This window comes from Lissotriton vulgaris, chromosome 4_1, assembly GCF_964263255.1.
Source record: "Lissotriton vulgaris chromosome 4_1, aLisVul1.2, whole genome shotgun sequence".
NCBI lineage: Eukaryota > Metazoa > Chordata > Amphibia > Caudata > Salamandridae > Lissotriton > Lissotriton vulgaris.
The window spans coordinates 43,408,617-43,433,084 of NC_141691.1; the positions used below are offsets into that span (position 1 = coordinate 43,408,617).

Genomic DNA, 24,468 nt, shown 5'->3' on the forward strand with positions numbered 1-24,468 from the left:
CCCTCGTTTACCGACATTAGCTCAAAGTCGGACCAATACTCATTATTTTTTAGCTGGAGGAAGGTCTGATTGTCCTTGTTAAGAGCTCTTTCCGAGTGGTCCAGGAAGGCTGAAAGGGGGCAGATTAAGGGGGAATGGGGTTAGCAGTTTGTAAGAAGTATTGATACATTTTAGAGACTTTATTGGTGAAGAAGGTCGCAATTTCTTCACATCGCTCCTTGGTGGCTTCGATTTCTTGAGAGGGAGTGCAGTTAGTTTGGCTTTTAACAATGTTGAAGAGCTCTCTTGATCTGTGTTTCACTAGCTCTAGTTGGCTGTGGAAAAAAGATGCCTTTTCACTGAAGATGTGTTTTTTGTATGACCGTCGAGCAGATCTAAGATGTGTTAGTGCAGGGACGAGGGGTTTTGTCTCCAGGACCTTTCAGTTTGTCTGAGGTGGCCCCATTCATCATTCAGCTCCACGTTAAACCAGGATTTTGATTTGGTTCTCCTCAGTTGTTTGAGTTTGAGAGGAGCTACTTGGTCTAAGACCTCTGTCCTTCTTGAGTTGAAGTGAGAAGTGAGGTAATCAGCCGTCAATGATGAGGGATAGAGTTGAAGATGGAGATGAATCTTGGCTTCAAGTTTGGATAAAGGTATTTCTTTGATGTTTCTGGTTAAGAGTTTAGGTTTGACAACACAAATAGGTTGGAGGTTGTCAAGTGTGTCAATCTTGAACAGAATGAGGTGGTGGTCGGACACAGTCAATGGGAGTAATCTCTCTCAAGGAGATCAGATCGTTGTTTGTTGTGATCACATCTAGTGTTGCACCTTTGATGTGAGTTGGTTTATTGCAGAGTTGCTTGAGGTTATAAATTTCCAGAAGGTTGGAAAGGTTCAGGACAGTGGAGTCTTCTGGGTCGTTCCAGTGGATATTGAGGTCACCCAAGAACACGTCTTTGGTGTCTGTCAAGGAGAATCATGTTATTAGGTCTGTTAGTTCTTCGGGGAAAAGGGTACACTCTCCAGGAGGATGGTAGATGGTGTGGAATTTGATGGGTAGGGTGCCCTTGGTAGTGAGTTTGACGCCTAGGTATTCAAACGATAGGTATTTTTAGGTTTGAGGTTGGTAATCTGTATTCGATCTCTATGAATGATGGCTAGTCCCCCCCCAGTTTTGATTGGCCTGTCTTGTCTGATGAGGTTGTACCCTGGAGGGGTGAGAATGTCAAGAATGGGGGTGGAGTGGGCATTAACCCAGGATTCTGTGAGGAAGGCGATGTCAATTTCTTCAGTGAGAAGAGCTTCAGCAATGTCAGTAGCGTGTTGTACTGCTGATCTGCAGTTTAGGAGCATGCAAGAGAGAGGGTGGGGAGCCTTGTTGATGGGGGAGTTAGGAGGATAGAGGTATATTGAGCCAGGGATCTAGGCAAGTGGACAGTATTTGCGATTCTGTTAGTGCTGATAATAACAGAGATGTGGACAGGGTCTGACTTCTGGTCCAACGCGAGGTGAGAGTCATAGAGTTCAACAGGTTTGGGTACCAAAAAGGGTTGGCTATCCCTATTGGGACTAAGGGCCTGGCTTGATGATGGGCTGGAGGGTCGAGGGGTGCTCTGTGGGGCTATGTGAGATGTATTGAGTGAAGTAGAAGCACAACAACTCGGGGGAAGGGAGCACAGTGGCTTGGCCCTGGTGAGAAGTTCTTGTTGTAAAGTGAAGGAAATCAGCAGCAAGGGAGTTCATTTTCTGGTCCATTCTGTTCAGTTGCTGTGCTATAGAGCTGAGGAAGTTTAAGGTTTTAGGCAGGGGTCGAGGATGACTGGGGTCTATGGAGGGAGGTTGAGCAGGGGTGCGGGTTGGATGGAGTCCATGGGATTAGGAGAGGGGGAGGTTGTATGCGGGGAGTCGGTATTGTAATGTACCCATTCAAGGTTTTCAGTGTAGGTGAGGTGGGACTGGTGTTCAAGTGAGGAGGGAGAGAAATTCTGTGACGAACGTCCGGGTTCCGGGCATTGTCAATGCGATTGGTGGTGGAGGCAGGTTGAGAATGTGGGAGTGCGACATCGGAGGGGGAGAATGCAGTGGTAGGAGGGGGAGAGAGAGCACATGATTGGAAATTACATTTGACAGGTGGGAAGTAAGGGTCAGGGGAACAGGGACAGTATAGGTGGTAGGGGAGGATTTTGAGGGAGGGTTAAGATTATCAGGGAATAGAGAGGGGAGAGTCTGTGAAGTCCTTGGGATTAGGAGAGGGGAGAGGTTGGACGCAGGGTGCTGGATTAGTAATGTTCCCAATCGAGGAGTTCAGAGGAGGAGAAGTGGAACTAGAGTCCAGGTGAGGAGGAGAAATTAAAGAAAGGCTATCGGAGTTCCGGGGTGTGTCCGAGAGGATAGAGGTGGGTTGTGTATGGGGGTGGTGCAGTTGTAGAAGGGAGCATAGAGACCACTGGATTGGAAATGACATTTAGACCAGGAGGAAGTAAGGGTCGTGGGAACAGGGTCTGTGTAGGTGGTAGGGGAAGGTTGCGGGGGAGGGCTCGGATTCTCAGGGGTGGAGAGGGGAGTGTTTGTGGGGATAACACTCACAGGCAGGCTGAGGTTAGAGACCAAGCTGTTAAGATAGGCCTTGGGTGGATTGTTGGTTGTGAGTTTATTGCTCCTGGAGCGATCTGTAGATGTGAGGATTGTGGGTGTTTGGCGACGGAGGGTGAGAATAGGGGTAGTGTGATTGTAGTGAGTGATGGTGGAAGTCCAAGAGTTGAGGAGAGGGTCGTCAAGGCAGGGAGATTGGACCGATTCTACGATATTAGTGAGGGTGGTGGGGGATAAGGGAGAAAGGGTTTGATAGCTCAGTTGAGTTAGCGAGGAGAGACGAGTGGGGAAGTGGCAGTCAAAAAGAGGTGATGTGAGGGTCGGTGGCTTGTATGAGAATGGTTCCAGTTCTGTAAATGGAAATGGTGATATCCCTTTTGAAGGTCGAGGAGATGGTAGTGGAGATTGTTTCACCATAGGGAATTATTACTGACTTGGCGACTTGAAGGTGGAGAGAGAAGCTGTTTTTCCAATGAGCCGGGCGATTAGTGTAGAAAATGAAGTTTGCTTTTGTGCTGCCGTTGGTCGCTGAGTGATAATTATCTACAATGAGTGTTACAGGGTGTTGTTTTAGAATGCTGTGCTTTAAGTTCTTTTTTGCATTACTGGTCATTTTGTTAGGGTAATTAATGTACCAGGAGTTGGGTCAATATCGCACAAGATTAGATGGGCGCATGATTGAATGGTAAGAATGTTGAGACATAAATAGCAATTAAGTAGTAGGCTGGACGCACTCTTGAGGAGCCACGAAGGTAGGCTGGAGGAGGGCACACTAGAGATTATAAATTTTACACAGACTAGAGAGTAACAGCATGCAAAGTAGAGGGTCAACGCAAAGCACGCAAGTTATGTTAGGAAAAAGAATGCACATCATCAATAACAAAATCAAATTATACAATACAATAAATAAGAAAAAAATAAAAATAGAAATCAAACTATGAAATATACAGACACTATGGGTCTTTTAATTTTCAGATAGTGATTAAGGAATGTTTGCTTGTCCATTGTCCTCAGTGGGAGGACCAAAAGAAAGCATAACATCAATTGCAAAGTCAATTTTACAATATAATACAATAAAATAAAGAAACAGACACACCGTGTCTAATGGTTTCAGAAAGTGTTCAAGAATGACTGCTTGTCACTATCAAAGCACATCCTCACTTAAATACTGCAATGAAATTGTCTCAAACAGACTATTAAGGCTATTAAGATGGCCACTGTAAAGGTCTTCTTTTTGTTATTGAAGGTAGCTTCAGGCCTAGTCCTCTTTCAATAGTTGTGAAAGTGTGGCGTGGCCCACTTTCAGTATGGCCAAGCTCACACTTACAATATTTCCAGGGCACCTTTATATGGCCAAGCTCCTTCTTAAAGTATGGCCAAGCTCACTCTTACAGTATGGTCATGCCCACCCCTGCAATATGACCAAGCTCTCCCTTACAGTATGGCCATGCTCACCCTTACAATATGGCCAAGCTCACCCTTACATTATGGGAAAACTCACCCTTACAGTATGGCAAAGCTCACTCTTATAGTATGGCCAAGCTCACTATTACATTGTAGCCAAACTCACTCTTACACTATAGCCAATGCACTCTCACAGTATTGCCAAGCTCACCCTTACAGTATGGCCAAGCTCACTCTTACAATATGGACACGCATATCCCCACAGTATTGCCAAGCTCACCATTACAGTATGGCCAAGCTCACTCTTACAGTATGGCCATGCTCACCCTTACAATATGGCCAAGCTCACCCTTACAATATGGGAAAACTCACCCTTACAGTATGGCAAAGCTCACTCTTATAGTATGGCCAAGCTCACTATTACATTGTAGCCAAACTCACTCTTACACTATGGCCAAGGCACTCTCACAGTATTGCCAAGCTCACCCTTACAGTATGGCCAAGCTCACTCTTACAATATGGACACGCATATCCCCACAGTATTGCCAAGCTCACCATTACAGTATGGCCAAGCTCACTCTTACAGTATGGCCAAGCTCACTCTTACAGTATGGCCAAGATAACTCTAAAAGTATGGCCAAGCTCACTATTACAGTGTGGACAAGCTCACTCTTACAATATGGCCAAGGCACTCTCACAGTATTGTCAAGCTCACCCTTACAGTATGTCCAAGTTTATATTTACCATATGGCCAAGATCACTCTTACAGTATGGCCATGCTCACTCTTCCCACTCCTACAGTTTAGCTAGGCTCACTGTTACAGTATGACCAAGCTCACTCTTACAATATTTCCTTTTTTATTTTTATTTTTTAAACATTTTTATTATTCATCATCAGAAAAACAAAGTATAAACAATTAATTACTTTAACATATATATCTAATACAACAGAAATCATTCAATTAAAGCTTAGTCACTTAAAGTAACAAACGAGATGCAAAACATAATTTGAATACAATTTCTGAGAAAGAAGAATTGAAAGGTCTGAATCATTTTAACACCCCCAACCATAATCCTATCAAAGACGAGCATGAGTCTATCCCCTTTTATTTTTACTTTTTTTAGATTTACCCGTCTAATTTAAGTTTCCATTTTTCAACTGGGGCCCATATCCGTTTCCCGAGCTGCTTTGCATTCACATCTTTTTTTTTATATAAAGCTTTCTCTAGAGTATAGATAGATAATAATTTTGAGAGCCATTACTGAAACGAAAGAGGATTAGAGTCTTTCCATACCGTTGCAATACAAAGCCGGCTCAGCGTCATTGCAATAAACAAAAATTGTTGATGGGGTACATCCTGCCCCTCCTTTGCCACCCCAAGAACCATAATCTCATTAGTTAATTGAATAGAAATCTCCAATTCCTCTTTAAAGAATTCTTCCATAGCTTGTTTAAAGGGATCTAGTTTAGCACAAGCTGCAAACATGTGTATCGTATCTGCCTCCATACTCTGACATCTTGGGCAGAAGATTCCACTCGTACCCCCCAGCGTGCTATTCTATGCGGTGTATAATATAGTTCATATAAAGTCTTGTAGTATTGTGCCTGCAGATTTGCAACCTTTAAAATAGTGTTTCCTAACCTATGCGATTTTTCACCCTCATTCCCGACTAGATTTATTTAGTTCTCCATTTATCAAATACCTTTCCTCTATCATCCTCATTGTACTTGCATAATGCACCATAAAGTTGAGAGATTGAACATCCCTCCTCATCTCGAACAAATTCCATCAAGTCTACCCTACTAAACCTACAATTACCAGCTTGTTTTCTCTGCAGGACTGATCTTATCTGTAAGTATTTAAAAAAATCTCTCCGATCCAAATTGTATAGCTGTTGCGCCCTTTCAAATGTTATTAACCCTGATTGATCTATGATATCTCCAATTGTACCAACCCCAAGATTATCCCACCGCCTCATCACTTGATCATGGAATACATCTGGGAGAAGTTCATTCATATATAAAGGGGTATAGAAGTTCATTCTCCCTAATTTAATTTTCTTCCGGATAGTTGACCAAACTGAAATGGCCGCACCTAACAGCTTGAACTTCGTTCTTTTATAATAGTTTAACTCCTTGAATATAAGAAGTCCCTTATTAGAGTCCAAAACCAGCAGATCATATATATCTGGAATGTCAGCGTTACCCCTCCAGATATCTTTTATATTCCCACCGAGGAGTCCTTTACAATACTGAAGGACTGAAGCAAAATAATATGTCTTAAAGTCAAGTACTGCTAGGCCCCCCCGTTCTTTAGATAGTGCCAGCATCTTTATGGATCCTCGGGTTCTGCCCTTAGCCCATATGAAGCGATTACAAATCCCCTCTATTTCCTCAAACCACTTATTAGTAAATAATAGAGGAATCGTTCAGACGAAATATAATATCTTGGGCAGAAAATGCATCTTTATAACATTACAGCGGCCTATAACTGTTAAGTTTAAATTGTTCAGCCTCTCTAAATCTAGTATTGCCTTTTTAATTACTGGGGTCAAATTTTCCTCCACAACCTTAGATAAATCGGATGTTATACTGACGCCCAAATAGACCGCGGACTCTATACCTCTCTCATCATGAATAGTAACAAATTGATTTACGACTATTTGTGTTTTCCCTTGGTTCAATTTGTACCCTGATAGAAAAGCATATTTTTTCGCCTCATTCTCAATTTCCCCAATAGCTATTATTGGTGTTGATGATGTGATTGCTAAATCATCTGCGTATCCCAATATTTTGGTCTCCTATCCATTCAATACAATTGGGCTGATATTTTTATTTTTTTCTATATGTCTAATAAATGAATCAATATAACAAGCAAAGAGTAGAGGGGAGCATGGACATCCTTGCCTAGTCCCACGTTCGATTTTTATTGCCTCGCTCAGTTCTCCCCCCACTCTCAGTCTGATGTTCGGATTTTTGTAAAGGGCCTTTAATGCTCCTATACATATTTTCCCAAAATTACATTTGTTCATTGTTGCCCATAGAAAACCCCACGAGACCCTTTCGAAAGCCTTTTCGGCGTCCAGCACTATTAAAGACATAGGGTCTCATGAGGCATTTGCACCGTCCAGCAGCGCAAACACCCTTCTAATATGATCAGCAGTGCCCCTCCCCGGTATGAGCCCGTGCTGCCAGGGTGAAACTATCTTCCCAATTGCCAAGCTCAGCCTGTTTGCCAAAATTTTAAATAGGCTTTAGTATCACAATTCATTAAGCTGATTGGTCTGTATGACCCAGGGTCCGTAGAGCTTTTATTCTTTTTTAGAAACACCACCATTGAAGCTTCTCCCCAAGACCCCGGAGGGGCGGCGCCGTTTTGTATGAGGACCATAAGTCTAGAAATGTCTGCTTCTAAAACTTCTTATAAAACTCTATTGGTATTAAATCAGGTCCAACTGCTTTCCCTGATGGAAGATCGTTAAAAGATCTTTGTACTTCTTCTAAGGTAAAGTTAATCTCCAGGGAGTTGTTGTCCTCCTTTGTTAGTTTATCTAATGAGGCAGACTCTAGATATTCCTCAATTTCCGCTATATCTGCTTCCCCGTTGTCCTGGCTATATAATTTCTTATAAAAGTTCTGGAATACAAAACAAATTTCCTTTGGTGTTTTTACTATTGCCCCTGCCTCCGTAGTCATTTCTGTTATCTGCCCCTGAGTAGCCGCCTGCCGAGTTCTAATAGCTAGGATTCGTCCTACCTGTTCGCTATATTCATGTTGCTCATCCCTCCTCGCTAGGTATTTACCAGCTGATTTTGCAGCATATGCTTCACCCACTACTGCTTTAGCCATAGCTAGTTTTTGTGTTACTTTTGTCACATCCTCTTTCTCTCTTATGCTTCCTATCAGTTCTTCCTCTAGCTTTGCTACTAGACTTATCTTTTTCTCGAGATCTTCTTTTTCCTGCTTGCTCCGTCTAAGAGAGTAGCTTAGCGTTTCCCCCCTAATACCTGCCATCATAGCATCCCATACTATTTGGGGTGGCGCTGTACCCCTATTGTTTTCCAGGAATTCTTTTAACCAAATTTCCATGTGAGTAACAATATTTGTATCCTGCAGCAGAGCTCTCTCGAAAGTCCAACTAGTTATGCTTTTTCTGTGATTATGGTATAGAGATCTCCATGGAAAGCGGATTATGATCTGACATCAATCTGGGCATTTTTTTAACTTTCACCATCGGTATCAACGAGGGAGAGATCAAGAAGTAATCTAACCGAGCTAGAGTTTTATGGGGGAGAGGATAATATGTACTGCTTCCCCCTCCGTTTATGTGTTCCCAAATATCGATCAACCCATTATCCTGCATGAGCTGTATCAGCGCTCTGAGGGTTTTTTCTTTTTACCAGTGAACCTTGCAGGATCATCTTTCCACAGCCCATTAAGGCCATTTATATTTAAGTCGCCACAAAGTATAATGGGGAGATGGGGAGAGGCCAGTTGGGTAATTGAGAATTTATATGAATCAAGGTTTCCGGATCATCATCTGTTGGTGCATAAATAGAACATTAAGTAAAATAAAGCTTTGAGTTAGGCACTCCGTTAAGACCCACCGCCCGTTTCTATCTACCTGTTGTTTTTTTAGTGTAATCCTATTATCCCGTGCTAATATTGCAACCCCACATGTTCTGAGTGCCCTGGGTCATGCAGGTCAAAACTTTATACCCCAATTGTTCCAGTAGAGTGTTCTGTGAGATCTCTATATGCGTCTCCTGAACACAGATTAAGTCTGCTTGCAGTGTTCTAAAATATTCTTTCAAATCCCTTCTTTTTCTTGCATCGTTTAGTCCACACACATTAATTGTGACTATGCGCATCATTTTTCTTTTTTCTTTTTTCCTTTCTCCCCCTCTATTCTGATTCCTTTCCTTTTCTGATGATGATTTTTCCCCTCACCTTTACTCCCCCAAAGGCCCCCCACCCCCTCCTCCCCTTACCTCCCTTCCACCCCCCCACCACTAAAGACCCCCCCCACCACCCGCCGCCATATCTTGAGGCTTCCTGGGTCATCCTTAAAGTATGGGTAAGCCCACCCTTACAGTATGGCCAAGCTCACTCTTACAGTATGGGAATGCTCACCCTTACAATATGGCCAAGCTCACCCTTACATTATGGGGCAAGCTAACCCTTACAGTATGGCAATGTTCACTCTTACAGTATGGCCAAGCTCACTCTTACAGTATGGGCAAACTCACCCTTACAGTGTGGCCAAACTCACTCTTACAATATGGCCAAGGCACTCTCACAGTATGGCCAAGCTCACTCTTACAGTATGGGCAAACTCACCCTTACAGTGTTGCCAATCTCACCCTTACAGTATGGCAAAGTTCACTCTTACAGTATGGCCAAGCTCACTCTTACAGTATGGGAATGCTCACCCTTACAATATGGCCAAGCTCACCCTTACATTATGGGGCAAGCTAACCCTTACAGTATGGCAAAGTTCACTCTTACAGTATGGCCAAGCTCACTCTTACAGTATGGGCAAACTCACCCTTACAGTGTGGCCAAACTCACTCTTACAATATGGCCAAGGCACTCTCACAGTATGGCCAAGCTCACTCTTACAGTGTGGACAATCTCACCCTTACAGTATGGCAAAGTTCACTCTTACAGTATGGCCAAGCTCACTCTTACAGTATGGGCAAACTCACTCTTGCAATATGGACTAGCACACCCTTACAGTATTTACAAGCTCACCAATCCAGTGTTGCAACGCTCACTCTTACAGTATGGCTGGACTCACTCTTACAGTATGACCAAGCTAACTCTTACAATATTTCCAAGGCACTCTGATATGGCCAAGCTCCTTCTTACAGTATGGCCATGCTAACTCCTACAGTATGGCCATGCTCACCCTTACAATATGACCAAGCTCACCCTTACAGTATGGGTAAGCTCACCCTTACTGTATATCCAAGCTCACTCTTACAGTATGGCAAAGCTCACTATTACAGTATTGCCAAGCTCACTATTACAGTATTGCCAAGCTCACCCTTACTGAATGGCCAAACTCACTTTTACATTATGGACAAGCTCACCCTTACAGTATTGCCAAGCTCACCATTACAGTATTGCTAAGCTCACTCTTGCAGTATGGCCAGGCTCACTCTTACAGTATGGCCAAGATCACTCTTACAGTATGGCCAAGGTAACTCTTACAGTATGGCCAAGCTCAACCTTACAATATGGCCAGGCTCACCCTTACAGTATGGGCAAGCTCACTCTTATAGTATGGCCAAGCCCACTCTACATAACATAACATGTGTATTTGTAAAGTGCACGTTCACACAGAGGTCTCTTGGCGCTGAATAACATATGTTTATTGTTACCCAACTCAAAGGTACTCATTTTATTGACCTCAGATGGATGAAAGGCTGAGTGAACCTGCTGGGATTTGAACCTGTGCCCATGAGGTAGAACACAAGCCCCTGCAATGGAAACATTAATCCACTGAGCCACCAGACTCGGTGGCCCGACTCTTCCAGTATGGTCAAGCTCACTCTTACAATATGGCCTAGCTCACCCTTACAGAATGGCCAAGCTTACCCTTATGGTATGGGCAAGCTCACCCTTACAGTATGGCCAAGCTCTCTCTTACAGTATAGGCTAGCTCACTCTTACAGTACGGCCAAGCTCAACCTTACAATATGGCCAAGCTCACCCTTAAAGTATGGGCAAATCACCCTTACAGTATGGCCAAGCTCACTCTAACACTATGGCCATGCTCATCCTTACAATATGGCTATGCTCACCCTTACAGTATGGCCAAGCTCACCCCTATGGTATGGCCAAGCTCACTCTTACAGTATGACCAAGCTCACTCTTATAGTATGGCCAAGCTCACTATTACAGTGTGGCCAAGCTCACTCTTACAATATGGCCAAGCCACTCTTACTGTATGGCCAAGCTCACTCCTACAATATGGCCTAGCTGACTCTTACAGTATGTCCAAGCTCACCCTTACAGTATGCCAAGCTCTCTCTTACAGTATGGCCTTGCTCACTATTACACTATGGCCAAGCCCCCACTTACAATTTGGCCAAGCTCACCCTTACAGTATGGCCAAGCTCACCCTTACAATACCCAGAATCTGTATTTGATGTTTTCTTTATGGGAAGGGTTTTGTATTTTTGCCTTTGGGGACTCACTTCTGCAAGCTTCATTAAGCTAACGTACACCATTGCAAGCTACCCAACAGTGGCCCCAAGTCAACGAGCTTCTAAATGTTCCTCCCTTCTGCAAGCTTCCCTTGGCTGCCTTTACACCACTGCATGCTATCCTACACTGATTCCAATGCTGCAAGCTTCCACAAGTTCCAATTTCAGCTAGATATAACCTTTATAACCTTACACAAATTCAGAAATTAAGCTATTATTAAACATCCCAGGATAACGATACATGGTTCTCCAAGGTGAGACCTAATGGCTATCCCAGTGCTTGTTTATTAATGTCTGCAACTTAAATCTCAGAAGACCTTCAAGAGCCAATCATAAAACAGTAGTTGGTTCCAATATCTAAAATGGTTGTGTGCAAACTCTCAAATCTCTTGTGACTCAAGATTTTAAGGCATTTTTTAATTTATTTTATAGACATTGGGTTTTACATGCCTCTGTGTACCTATTTGGACTCCTGGGGTTGTTTAAACTGGGCTCACAGGTATGCAGCTAGCACAAATTTTCACAACCTTGATTTATCAACTGTGGAAATCAAGTGGATTGGCCAGAGAGGATTGAGATGTCACCAATTAATACCATTGGTAAAAACCTTTTTGCATCTGCCAAACCCTGACCTCTTAATAGTGCACTGTGGTGGAAATGACTTGGGCACTATGACTGGGGTTGGTCTGGAAATGCTTTTAAAGGACACCTTTGATCATTTGTAAATAGCAGAAGAAACAATCAAGCCAGTTATAGTGCTTACAAATTTCTAAATGCGACTGCCAAGATTAGTAAGCCATAACTCATGACGCCAATATACAAAAGTATTAGCCCCTTCAAGTCTGATGTGCAACTTTTTAAACCACTAACATCTCAAAGACTACTAACCAGATTACATCAAACCAAATGGAAACAGCCTCTACCACGCAGTCATTAACACAACATGAATTTACAACAAAGGGCCTCATTACATTGTCAGTGTGTAAGCAATCTGACCCACTTCTTTTCAGAATCACAACAATTGTCGTTATAATACTACCTATTGTGTTGTAGGTTTCCTGTGGATGATACAACAGCAAAACCTTAGCTATAAAAGATTTCTAACATTTAACCCCTGAAGAAGGGTTCAGTGTGGAACCCGAAATGCATTGGGACCTTTCATGTATACTTTGTTGATTTGTATCACATGTTTTGGATTTTGTGATATTGTACACAGAATGCTTGTTGTAGATTGAAACATGCATTGTAATTAAGTGCATAACAGTTTTCTGTTTGAAGAATGTTAACTGATCTCATACATTGCTTATGATAAATAGCAAGTATTAGGGCATGATAAATTGATATGCCTCAGAGTGTTTTGATTCTTGTTCGATTATTTGGATGAACTGATTGAGACAACTTTGTGTCTAATGCTGTGCTCCTCTTAGGTTGTGGTTATGCCCCAGCCCCCTTTTGATTCTTTATTACATTGAGAGATTGGTGGGTCTCATCTCTCCTTCAAGCGGTAGCACGCATATTAAGTTAAACAGAGTAAACTTTTAATACATTCAGAATTGCAGTAATTAAAGTAAGGTGTGCGGGGTCACATTCTACTTATGTATAATGTCATGACATGCCACTCACTGCAGTAGGATATACTAACCTCCTCCTTTCAGAAATAAGTATAAAGAAAGATGAGTGCCTACTTAGCCTGCTCCAATGGAATGTTCGGAGATAAAATGGAATTGATATGGACTTCTAACTCATCTATCCTGTAAATTGGCAATAGTCAAGGCAGGTCTCTGGGTCATGGGTACAGTTGCCTGAATGAGGATCTATATTGTGTCTTTATAATTGAAAACAGATTGTATCAAGTGTGGTTTGACAAACCACGAACAATGCCCTCCTTTTTGAATGAAACTTCGGGGTTTCTTTACTCACTTATTTGTGTATAACATCAATTTTCATACCAATCCTTTAAATGATAACATTACTAGTTTACTAGTTACAAGTTTATCAATTTCATAGTTGTATTTGATTGTTCATTTTTTCAGATTTTTAGACATTTTCACTTCATGAGAGAAAGTTCATTGTATTCATGAAAATTCACTATTTTATATTATGCCCAATGCATTTCGGGTTAAAGGAAAATAACCCTTCGTCAGGGGCATTCGGCCGATCTCGATCCTCCCACTTTAGTCAACACGTGACCCTTCCCTTTCCATTAATACCCTTCCCATAGGCTCAGACCACACTCACGTGACCCGGAACACGGATGTGAGCGTATAGTTTGAAGAAGCACGTAAGTTGTATCCTCATGCTCGTTATGAGGCAAAATCTGTATATAACCTCAGCTTTCATTTCGAAATAGGATTGCATTTTATTACCACCATAATTCTCAGAACGATGTCATCACATGCAACAACTGTTTTTTTATTTACGAATGAAGCGAGTGAAGATGCATGCTTTTTGTTTAAACAGAACACTGACAGTTTATAACTCACTTCGTAAGAACTCTTTCCTAGTAAAGTATACTTGTTTTATTTGAGTAATTTTTCTCTGTTACTGAATGCTAAGGTCCTGAATGTGTTCTCATTATTATTTCTTCAACAGGCCCCTGACGAAGGGTTATTTTCCTAAAACCCGAAATGCATTGGGCATAATATAAAATAGTGAATTTTCATGAATACAATGAACTTTCTCTCATGAAGTGAAAATGTCTAAAAATCTGAAAAAATGAACAATTAAATACAACTATGAAATTGATGAACTTGACAGTAGTAATGTTATCATTTAAAGGATTGGTATGAAAATTGATGTTATACACAAATAAGTGAGTGAAGAAACCCAGAAGTTTCATTCAAAAAGGAGCGCATTCTTCGTGGTTTGTCAAACCATACTTGATACAATCTGTTTTAAGGCACTGTGGACTCAGTGTGACAAGAATAGCGCCAACACGAATATCTTGAAATGGTTATAATTTAGGTGTGCACGAAGATAACATTGTTTTGATTTATAATTGAAAACAAAATATTCAAATTCAGGAATTAACAACAAAAAAGTCATGTACAGGTGGTAGGATGATATCACTATTTATTAACTGGATTTATGAATCAACTACTCACTACTACTACAACTACTCACATTTATGCAACAACTGCTCACTACTACTCACATGTATGCATCAACTACTTGTTATTGCTACTGGACATGGTATGTTCAGTTTGATGGAACACTTTTTGCCAACATCTGATTATAATTTTAAGAAAGGACCAAAGACATCATGGAAAAAGGGCAACAGAAGGAATTTGATGTTCCCTTTTCTACCAGTTTGTGTCCTGGCACTTTTCTCTTTTTTATTTGAAGACTACATTTCTCTTTCTTTAAGTGCTTTTATAATGATAATATATTTATAATCTGTTATATCGTATAAACTTTCTGTTTTCCGAAGATAAATGTAATCTTCCTGAATTACATAACCAGTCCCAATGACAGCATCCTTTAGAAAACCCTCATCCATGTAGAGAATAGGAAACTTGGAATCGCCGCACATGAAAAATGTTGCTTCGAGGAGAGCACTCATTATTAGATGTCCTCCGGTCTTTAACAGTGAGGACACATTTTTCAGAGCTTTTCAGTAGGACTCCTTGTCCGTCACAAAGTGCTCCAAACACTGTGCTAAGATCAGACAATCAGCCTGGGGTTGTATGACAGGAGACAGTGGGTTACAGTTCATCACATCATGTTTGAGAACTCTTTTGAATTTTCTTTGTAAGTTGTGTTCCTTCTCAGTCCATGTGTCACTGAAAGCAAAGAGATACAACATGGTTAACATGTTTTTATTTGTTGACTGACACGTTTTGCAAAGTGACGATGAGCATATTCAAGACAGTTTATAAAAAATGTATAAATGTTTTTAATATGGCCGCCCCCTCGGCCTGCGCTCCTCACTTTGTTTCACACATTTCTCTGCAGAAAATCTCTGGTTATGAACTATAAGGCAATACAGTTGTCATTACATTTCTACCATTAACATCCTGACATCTCTTTTGTTTTCTGGAATTAGTTGTTTGCTAGACAAACAAGAGCTTTGTGAACATTTAGGAGTAGGATTTCTTAGAGATTCCAAAACTTTGGCAATGTTAATAGAATTACTATTTTGTGAAATGTGCTCATTGCGAGATACATTTACTATCTGTGCTTCTTTCCCCCACATCACACATAACTAAAGGCACAGGTCCCGATTCACAAAGGTAAACTTAAACTTTTGTGTAAGTTTACTACTTTTCGGCATTCAGAAAATAAACTTAGACCAAAGTGTAACTTTTCAGTATTCACAAAGGTATGTTACTACTAGTAAAGTTGAACTTTTGGTCTGCTTTTACCTTTGTGAAAATCAAAAAGCAGTAAAGTTAGACTTTTGGTCCAAGTTTCCTTTATGAATACCACAAAGTAGCACAGTTAGAGTTTTGGTCTAAGTAGTAAAGTTATAAAAAAGTGTAAGTTTAACTTTTTTAATCCGGCACATGGTGTCGGAACACTTCCTCCCTAACCATCAATCGTCACTTGATGTGACTTACCTGTGCTCCTCTCCAACTTCTATAAAAACTTGATCTGATATTTGCTGACGAAGGTATCCTGAAAACCGAGTCCCAGATTCCAATAAATTGGTCAGAACAACATTTAATTCCTTCCTCCTTTCTAAAATGGTGACAACCAAAACAAACAAAATGATGGGTCAGAGCAATCCATAACCTTGCTTCTCCTGCCTCTTCCAACCACAGCAGGACACCAGTGAACTTGAGATAAACATTCACATAGCTGAATCAATAAACAATGCCAGAGATGGTAAAATAAATGAAGACCTCTAAATTAAAGAGACCTAAACATCAAGAACAAGTACATTGGAAAACAGTACAGCTGGAGGGTGGCAGCCTCTACACTGTATTTGTGGACCTGAGGGCAGCGTTCGACCTGGTCCCGAGGAACAAGCTGTGGGAGGTCCTTGATAAACTGGGGGTCCCCGAAGGTCTCTTGAATATGATAATACGTCTCCACACCAGTAATTATGCCCAAGTTAGATGCGGTAGGATGGGAGAATTGTCTGAGAAGTTCCCCGTTGGCAGGGGGGTAAGGCAGGGTTGTGTGCTTGCACCAACACTGTTCTGCCTCTATGTCAACGGGGTAATCTCCCACTTAGCGGGCGTATCCAACTCTGACGCCCCGAAATTGGCCGCTGAGAGGGTATCAGCCATCATGTTTGCCGACGACACACTGCTTTTATCCAAGTCGGCAAATGGCATTCAGCGTACCCTGGATGGCTTTGTGGACTTCTGTGAGGCCCATGGATTGGAAATCAACGCCACCAAGACGAAATTCATGGTCCTTAACCCCCCACAGAAATTTCACTTCAGTCCAAGTATCACACATACCAATTGGAAAGGGTAAAAACATTTGAATACCTGGGAATTGTACTAAATGATAAATTTACCTGGATCTCCCACCTGGAGAAAGCTGCATTGAAATTGACTCAGCACTCAGAAGGAATACTGAAGCTCTTGGCAAACAACAAATCCTCAATCAGGCCGATCGGCCCCCCAATACAGATTTACAAATCTCAGGCCAAGGGGGCTGTAATCTATGCATCTGAACTTTGGGGCCATGAAAATACATCAAAACTGCTGAAGGTGGAAAATAAATTTATTCGCAATCTTGTTGGGCTACCACCAAGCACCCCCATTATCCCCCTGAGGATGGACCTTGGCCTATGCCCGCTTGATGAGGACTTGGCTCTACGCCCACTGGCCTTCTGGCGTAGAATATGGACAACTCCAGAATTGGCCAGTTACAGGGAAGGACTACGGGAGATTCTTGCCACTCCAGGTGCGGGAAAAATCAAATGGCTTAAATCTATTAAATTAGAACTGGAGGCTTTAGGTCTCTCAACTATGTGGTCTGACCCTCAGAACATGTGCCACACCCTCTCTAAAAAGGATCTAGCCATGGCATACCGAGAATCCAAACTTTCTTTGATACTCAACCACCAACATCCCGGGTCCCTGACAGCTTCCTTTTTCTCTCACAAGGTTAATTACAACATGGAACCTACTCTAGATAAAATTTATCCTACTGTACTGAGAAAATTATATCTCCAGTGGAGACATGGCACTCTTCCCATCAGAACTTTCACAGCCAAATGGAGCCATGATCCGAGTAGTACCTGTCCAGCATGCAGAAATTCGGAGGAAAGTGAGCTCCACATTCTTTTTTTCTGCCCAGTTTATTGTGGGATTCATAGGCACTGGATTCTCCCCCTATGTAGGAATCTGGGATTCAAGAAGTGCCTACCTGCTTTTAGAGTCCTAAAAACTGACTTGTCAGACCTTATTGTGTTCACCATGGCCAAGTACTTGGGCGCCTTCTGGTCCATCAGAAGGAAATACCTCAAAATATAGACTGAGTATGGACCTGTTTTTATTATATAAAGATTCCTTCCAGTATAGTTTTTATGAATTTTACAAATTCACTGTACAAATCATTTAAATGAATTGTTTTATATGATTGTCTTTTATGGTAAACTTTTACCGAAATAAAGGTTTTTGAACTGAACTGTATTCACAAAGGTATGTTACTACTAGTAAAGTTGAACTTTTGGTCTGCTTTTACCTTTGTGAAAATCAAAAAGCAGTAAAGTTAAACTTTTGGTCCAAGTTTCCTTTATGAATACCACAAAGTAGCACAGTTAGACTTTTGGTCTAAGTAGTAAAGTTATAAAAAAGTGTAAGTTTAACTTTTTTAATCCGGCACATGGTGTCGGAACACTTCCTCCCTAACCATCAATCGTCACTTGATGTGACTTACCTGTGCTCCTCTCCAACTTCTATAAAAACTTGATCTGATATTTGCTGAGGAAGGTATCCTGAAAACCGAGTCCCAGATTCCAATAAATTGGTCAGAACAACATTTAATTCCTTCCTCCTTTCTAAAATGGTGACAACCAAAACAAACAAAATGATGGGTCAGACCAATCCATAACCTTGCTTCTCCTGCCTCTTCCAACCACAGCAGGACACCAGTGAACTTGAGATAAACATTCACATAGCTGAATCAATAAACAATGCCAGAGATGGTAAAATAAATGAAGACCTCTAAATTAAAGAGACCTAAACATCAAGAACAAGTATTCTCAAATGATCTAAGTAAAATAAAACAAAGCCCTTTAAAAGCTAAACTTTAAGCATTAGAAAGTAGGAAACATGATTGTGTAGAAAAATATCATAAAATATTATTTTCAAAGTGCCAAGAAAAAGATAACCATGTCAGAGCCACAAAACTAATCAACAGTTCTGAAAATGGCTTCAGATGCTTTAAGGAAAATGTATAATAGGTTTAATTCTTACTTACCCTTTAACAATATGGCACACTATTGAATTCAGGAGTGACCTGACAATCTTTTAAAGCAGTCCCCTATTCAGAACGTATGCAGATCACTGTGAAGCTGTAAACCTCTTTCCACTCCCGAACACTATAAAAGGTATGTTTCCTTTCTCAGCGCGACCTAAAAAATGGTCAGATCTTACCTCTACAAAATCAATTAATCAATCAATCAAAAAATCAAAAGAATTCAGAAGCATATTTTTAAGATGGGCACAAATCCATCTCTATGTCCAGCCTCCTTTTTAAAGATGGTATTTAGACAAAATAGGGATTTTTAAATATCGAGTTACAGAAATATCCGAAAAAATATTGTTATACAAAAACAGTGTGATGTCAAGAATAGCAACTTTTTAGGTAACTAGTATTGTTGACAAGGAAATCATTCTTGTTAATATTGCTTCCAATAAATTTTTTATAAAAACTATAATTCTTGTTAATATCATTAATATATATTAATATCGCTTTCACTCAAATATTTGTAAAAAATATTTTTTTCTAATTATCTTTATTTTTTATAGTTCATTTATTCATTTTATACAGTGCTATTATTTATTATAATTGTTAACTTTTAATAATGTTTTTCAAATATAGTTTGCCATTTAAGAGATTTATAATTTAATTAGTAACAGTAATTTATAGTGTCAAAGCAGGTTGCTAGTTTTGTAGAGGTTATGGCTGCTGGGTTTGTAGGTGCCCACGAACTTCTAAAGTGAAAGGTCTGGGTGGTGGAAAGGGGCATTGTAATCCCTACGGTGGGGTCTGGCAAGCAGCACCAACATGGTTGGGACTACAAGCCCCTATACCGCACCAGTGTGCTTAAGGATCCCATTGGATGCTTGGCAGTTGGACTTTTCGACCGCCATCACCCCGCCCTCCATTGTAATATGGCAGTCAGGTAACAAGTCTCAGATGGAGGGGAGACTGCTACCGACAGCCTGTCTGTGGCAGCATCCCCACCATCATACTCAACCCCTATATTTTGTAGTTATTAATTAGTTCTGAATGTATTAATAATTATGTCAAAGATGTTATACTTATTTATTTAGTTATACTTAAGTGTGAGCTTTTAGGTTTGTGGGGGTATGGTGATGTCCCTGACCGTGTCATGAGTGATGTAATATGTTACGTCATCAGCAGTGCATTGCGGGCGCGCAAGTTATAGTTAGCTGAACTACCTATAACGGGGGAATTTCAATGGTTTTGTATGAGTGAAATGTCCAGCTAAATATAACATGTGTCAAACCTATGTTTTTTTCAGTGAATTTGCAAGGTTTTTTAAATGCTAATTCCTAACTATAACGTGGCTGAAACCTATGGTTTTTTCAGTGAATTTCAAAGGTTTTGTAAATCCTAATTCCTAACTATAACATGGCTGAAACCTATGGTTTTTTCAGTGAATATGTATAAATATATATATATATATATATATATATATTCACTGAAAAAACCATAGGTTATAGACCATTTATAGTTAGGAATTCGCATTTACAAAACCTTATTTTACTCACACAAAACCATTGAAATTCCATATATAGTTAGTTGCACTAACTATATATCGCGCACCCGCAATCCACTGCTGATGATGTCACATATTACATCATTCATGACATGGTCAGTGACATCACTGATGACATCACTGATGACATCTCAAATGACATCACTGATGACATCTCAAATGACATCACTGATGACATCTCATTTGACATTACTGATCACATCACTGATGATATCATTCATGTGATAATACGATGAACCTCTTCAGACTCTAATATAACCTTAGATACAATCAGTGTAAACAGACACTCACAGACTGTCACTCATCCATGGAGTTACTCACACACCTAGTCAGTCATGCAAAGAATCAATCACACCTCCATTTCCTCAACTATACAGTTATACAAACTTTACTTATTCAAACATATACTAGCACATATTTACTCTCTTATACAATCCCTGATACAAGTTCACAATGATCCATACAGCCACTCACACATTCACTGGCTCTTATGCACAGTTATTTATATATGTCAACTCTCACATGTACTGTGTTTTACATATGTACTTACTTTGACATGTAGCACTGAGATATCCATTCACTCACCAATACACTCATGCACACAGTCAACCGCCCATACAGCTGTTTCCACATGCACTTTTGAAACCATACATCTAGTGAATCAACTGCTCACACATCTATGCACAGAGTCATACACCTCCCAGCCACCCACACACACACTCAGTCTCCCATACAAATACTTGGGCAACCAATCAATAACCCATATAGTTACTCATATAGCTACTTATCAACACATGCAACAGTTTACAGAACAACAGACATAATGATGCACAAATTAAGACAGTTTAGTCACTAACCCATGCACTCAGTGAGACACATTTAATCACTCACTCATACAGTCAGTCATGCACCTACTAAATCCTTCATCCAGACACTTATACATCCACTCATTCTTCAATATGTAAGACATATTTTAACTTTACAGAAACATACAGTCACTGGATGTTGTCATCAGTGATGTCATCAGTGATGTCATTTGAGATGTCATCAGTGATGTCATCAGTGATGTCACTGACCATGTCATGAATGATGTAATATGTGACATCATCAGCAGTGGATTGCGGGTGCGCGATATATAGTTAGTGCAACTAACTATATATGGAATTCAATGGTTTTGTGTGAGTAAAATAAGGTTTTGTAAATGCGAATTCCTAACTATATATGGTCTATAACCTATGGTTTTTTCAGTGAATTTTCAAGGTTTTGTAAATGCTAATTCCTAACTATATATGGTCTATAACCTATGGTTTTTTCAGTGAATTTTCAAGGTTTTGTAAATGCTAATTCCTAACTATATATGGTCTATAGCCTATGGTTTTTTCAGTGAATATATATATATACATAAATATATAAACATATATCATCTGTATATCTATATAAATACAAACATAAATGCATGCATACATATACTTATATGCATACAGATGCATGTTATTTACATGAAAGTTGAAAAAACACTAATAAAAGCAAAGCTAAAAAGCCACCTCATTACAAACAGAATGGCTTTAACTTAAACGAGGGCGAGATCTATTGCATTTTCAATGCTTGTTTACTTTGGTTCCATCAAGAAGGCATTCAGATGTGTCACACATTTGCCATAAATTCTGAATGTTAGCACTCTAGTTGCACATTAGATCACTGTAGTAAAGCTACTGCTCACCAGGGACGTCTGCTGCTGGTATTCAAAGTGCATGTTTCAGTCTGCATGTCACAATTTTTTTAATGAAATAGAAGAGGATTTGAGAAGTCACTCAAAATGATCCCTAATTTTTCTTTCTGAAGCACTAATCATACTTTCTATGGCAAAATTAACCCCCTCATGTTGTTCCTTTTTAAATTGAGTGTTTTCAGACTTACCACTTCATTCCAATCAAGATGGCTTCTGGTGTGCCATACTTTTGTCATAAGTAAGACTGTTAGCGCTCTAGTTGTTCTTTAGAACACTCTGGGACATTCTGTCATTGGGCTATACTTGGGGTACATCTGGGTGATATTTGGGCTACATTTAGGCTCTTTTGTCTCTGGTGGCCATCTTGGGAGACTGTATGTCAGAATTTTTTAATGAAATTGAAGAGGGTTTGAGAAGTCACTCAAAATGTGCCCTAATTTTTCTTTCTGCAGCACTAATCATAATTCATATGGCAAAATATACCCCCTCATTTTGTTCCTTTTTAAATTAAATGTTTTAAGAGTTACCACTTTATTCCAATCAAGATGGCTTCAGGTGTGCCATACCTTTGTAATAAGTAGGACTGTTAGCGCTCTAGTTGTTCTTTAGAACACACTGGGACATTCTGTCATTGGGCTATACTTGGGCTACATCTGGGTGATATTTGGGCTACATTTGGGCTCTTTTGTCTCTGGTGGCCATTTTGGGAGACTGCATGTCAGAATGTTTTAATGAAATAGAAAAGGATTTGAGAAGTCACTCAAAATGTGCCCTAATTTTTCATTCTGCAGCACTAATCATACTTTCTATGGCAAAATATACCCCCTCATGTTGTTTCTTTTTAAATTAAATGTTTTAAGAGTTACCACTTTATTCCAATCAAGATGGCTTCAGGTGTGCCATACCTTTGTAATAAGTAGGACTGTTAGCGCTCTAGTTGTTCTTTAGAACACTCTGGGACATTCTGTCATTGGGCTATACTTGGGCTACATCTGGGTGATATTTGGGCTACATTTGGGCTCTTTTGTCTCTGGTGGCCATTTTGGGAGACTGCGTGTCAGAATGTTTTAATGAAATAGAAAAGGATTTGAGAAGTCACTCAAAATGTGCCCTAATTTTTCATTCTGCAGCACTAATCATACTTTCTATGGCAAAATATACCCCCTCATGTTGTTTCTTTTTAAATTAAATGTTTTAAGAGTTACCACTTTATTCCAATCAAGATGGCTTCAGGTGTGCCATACCTTTGTAATAAGTAGGACTGTTAGCGCTCTAGTTGTTCTTTAGAACACTCTAGGAGGCTGCAGTAGAACACAAAGGAATCAACTGACAGTCTCTGTCCTTGTTGGATGTACATGTTTTACTGAGAATGTCAGACTTCATTTTCACATGACTGAGAAAGATAATGTGAATTTACAGAAAATATGCTTTCAGTTTAGCTTATAGATCCCCTTCCAAACCACTGTGGGAAAATCATGAGATATTAGTTTTCTTTCAAACAATATTCATGATATCACAGCAGAAGGTTTTTTCACATGGTAAAATCACCTTAGAACCCACCACAATTCCTAAAACGAGTATGGTACCATCAACAAATGATTTATAATGTAACTAAAGTCCTAAAACCCTCTATTAACTACAATGCTTTTTAATGAGGTGCTATCATGTATATTGGTCCCAAGATGGCTGCCAACACTTCTTGGATGAAGTGCTGACAGCCAATCAGATCAGATGTGTGGTTAGGCTCCGCCCAGATATATATCTTTTTTTTAACCTAAATTACTCAAAATCCACTGGAGCACAAATATTGAGACCTAGCAAAGGCACATCGGGCTAACAGTCCCTACAATTTTGCCAAGTTTCGTGCAAATCCATTCAGCCGTTCGAGCTAAAAGTGAGGCCAACCGCCCTATGGAAATTAACATGGGAAAAACGCGTTTTGGGACCCCCCTTTTTTCTCGGCCCCCCCTTGATGAAACCCCCCCAAATTGTCAGGGGCTGCTCAGAAACAAAATGTTCCATTTTCCTGAAAATTTCAGCCAATTACGTCCACAAACGCCAAAGTTATTAGACATAGAATTTTCAAAAATCCCATAGAGAAAAAATCCTAACTATATATACCTACTGGCGATATATATATATATATATATATCTAAATATATATATTACCTACTGGCGGTCGCCAGTAGGTAGTTATAGTTAGGATTGTTTTCCATAGGGAATCTGCAACATTCTATTGGGAATAACTTTTGCGCTGGTTGAGGAATCTGCCTGAAATTTTTTTCAAATTTGCCTCGCTGCGCTCCGCTCCTTCCCTGAAAGTTTGGAGGGGATTCGTCAAGCGGGAGCCGAGATAAAAGGGGGGTCCCAAAACATGTTTTCCCCATGTTAATTTCCATAGGGCGGTTGGACTCACTTTTAGCCCGAACGGCTGAATGGTTTTCCACCAAACTTGGCAAAATTGTAGGGACTGGTAGCCCGATGTGCCTTTACTATGTCTCAAGATATGTGCTCCAGTGGATTTTGAGTAATTTAGGTTCAAAAAAATATATATATCTATAAGGGCGCCCCGGTACGCGCACCGGGGCGCGCACCAGCGCGCTACGCGAGTTCG

General features: G+C 40.3%; 1 pseudogene across 1 annotated transcript in view; it reads right to left on the reverse strand.

Moving 5' to 3' along the window:
• Positions 1–14,262: 14,262 nt before the first annotated feature.
• Positions 14,263–24,468, reverse strand: part of LOC147718318 (nicotinamide N-methyltransferase-like) — a 64,102-nt pseudogene continuing 53,896 nt past the window's right edge. The window contains exon 3 of the transcript XR_015309968.1: positions 14,263–14,975. The product of XR_015309968.1 is annotated as a nicotinamide N-methyltransferase-like (transcript). The remainder of the gene's footprint in view (positions 14,976–24,468) is intronic.